A 2,806-nucleotide genomic window follows, 5' to 3' on the forward strand; every position below is an offset into this window, starting at 1 on the left:
TATATATATATATACAATAAAACCTTATAACAGTACATCTCCTCTATAAATTGCGACAATAATGCATGATAATTCAACAATTTTCCACATAGGAATACCAACAAAGTTTGATATTGACACATAGTTAAAAATTTCCCTTACATGATATTGATACATAGTTACTGTCTCTGTTCTGTTAGTACTTCATTTATTCTAACATAAATTCATTTTTATTATAGTACCCAAAATGCACAAGCACCTCAGCTGAACCATAAAATTTTCTCTGCCGGTGAAAAGTCAATAGTAAATACCACAATAATAATTCAATGTGGGGCTAGATAATGTACTTGTTCGAAATTGAACATGATTTCTGCTTTTTTTGGTTACAGTTACATCATTTTCCTTATTCATATATATAGTGAATAGTGAATCTCCATAATCATAAATATGGTCAGGACAAACTTCAGAAATTCGACTACTACTCTCCTAACAAGTGAGGTGCAAATTTATGATTGTGGGAAGTTGTCTCCACATATTTAGAGATACGGGTGAGCAGTGGCGGAGCCAGAATTTTCATTAAGGGAAGTCAAAATATAAAGAAATAAACTCACTGAAAAGTCAAGGGGTGTCATTATATAGTATATATATACATAGTTTTTTAAAAAAATTACGGAACTAAACAGTGTAATTTTCCGACGAAGAATTGTCGGTTGACCCCTTGGGGGCATGTGGCTCCGCCACTGGGGGTGGGTGTAGTTGAGTAACTTCAGAATTTTTTTATGTTATCAAGGTTGCACCATTGCTATTATAATAGGAGTAGCAACAATGCAGATATATTCTGCAATCATTGATTTATTTTGTAGATCTACCTTTGTTTGAAGATCTCTTCATATTACAGTTTAAGGCAACAAAAAAAAAAAAACAAAGTAAAGTTAATACTATATTTTTTCTTCTACATTTAAGCTAGTAATTTTGTTTTTCTTATGCAATAAAATAGATATTGAGATTGTACGTATACCCTATGGAAGAATCCGATGATTAATAGATCATAACTCGAACCGTGTTATGAACGAAAACACACTCTAGAGGATACAATGTGAGAAATTAGCAAATTATGTATGAGACGTGATCACGCCCAACTATACCGTATAAAAGGACAATGCGGTCGCTGCAAATATAATCCGGTTTACAAGTCCGGAGTCGAATCCCACAGAGAGTTAACCTATCAACTGCTACCTTCAGACCCACCAAATCTTCAGAACCAGCTTCCCAAATATTCAAATTCTCAGTTGATTGTTCTTTAATAACTAACTTGCATGTAAATAAAAGGCTATAACTAAATTAGAAGGGTTGTAAACAATTATGAAAAAAAGCTAAGGCAATGATTTCCCCTATTGATGAAATCCCTTCTGTTTATGCTCATACAAATTTACCCACACATCTCTATCAATCATGAACGCTAATCTTACCGCAAATCTCTCCCGAGTAATCACAGTAATCTACTATTGCACTCTCCCGAGATACACTAGCTTGCTTAAATTCGCACAATTCAATTTAAATTGCACCCAAGGCTTCGTTATTCCTAATCCCGCCTTTAAACCCGCAATTATAGATTCCTCTAATAATCTAGGAGTGGTGTTGTTCAACAATACCCTAAATATGCACTCTTTTCCAAGTTATGCACACTAAATAGGCACAGCTAATTGAGGATCCTGTCAATTAACTACAACGAACACGAAGTTGAACAAATAAAGATTTAACTAGCAATTTGTATTCACATAAACAAGAAGTTCATCACTCAATAGGGTCCATCAAAGCCTTAGACAAGGAATTTAGCTACTCATGACTATGGGAGAATAAACTAAGCTTGAATTCATCATAAAATCAAAAGAAAAGAAGAAAGATGTTTAGAGTACTTTCTCACAATTGTTTTTCTTGCTAAGAACCCTTAGAAATTAATAGCTGCCTCTCTTGGGCGAAGTCTAGCGTTTTAAATAGGGTTTTGGTCTAAAAATCCCGTGTTTTACACTTAAGTCCCCGAAGTTTACTGTGCCCACCGCGGTTCTACTGCGGTCGCGGTAGAACCGCGGTCAAACGCCTTCGCGGAATCTTCAACCTTCAGAGACTGCCCTCCACCGCGGTTTCACCGCGGTCGCGGTAGAACCGCGGTGGAACTTGTACCCCGGCATTTTGGCCTGTTTTGAATGGGTTACTTGGGAAATTCAACAATTAGACTCTTTTCATCAATAGTTGATTCTAAAACCGCTCCTTAGCCTTCCTTACACCTATATCACCTGCAAATCATGTAAAGCACTAATAAGAGCATTTTGTTGTCATTTTCCACATTAAAAGTTCACAAGAAGGTGATTATTTGGTGCGTGATTATAGTCAAATTCACCTATTATCAACACCCCACACTTAAACCTTTGCTCGTCCTCGAGCAAACTAAACCACACTTCTAGGCCTAACTGCTCAATGCATTGCCCCAATTTATGTCACACCTGCTATTATCAAAGATTGACCTAAGCGATGCACAATCATATCTCAAATGCAGACTCTCATACCAAGACACACTTGTGCTCACTCTAATTACTCTAACAGAAGTGAAGACTCACTTTATCTTCCAGAGTCACATGCCCTCACATAAACAAAATTTGAGAGAAGTTCCACACACACATAAAATTCAACAATAAGGAACCATATATATAAAGAATTCACTCACTCTCAGCAAAGAGCATTCACATGCCACACAGACACACCATAAGCTTGCCCCTAGTGTAATACTCCACTAATCGAGTCATTCAGTCAAAGATCAAGAGGTCTTTAT

Source organism: Nicotiana attenuata, chromosome 7 (genome assembly GCF_001879085.1).
Source record: "Nicotiana attenuata strain UT chromosome 7, NIATTr2, whole genome shotgun sequence".
Classification (NCBI taxonomy): Eukaryota; Viridiplantae; Streptophyta; class Magnoliopsida; order Solanales; family Solanaceae; genus Nicotiana; species Nicotiana attenuata.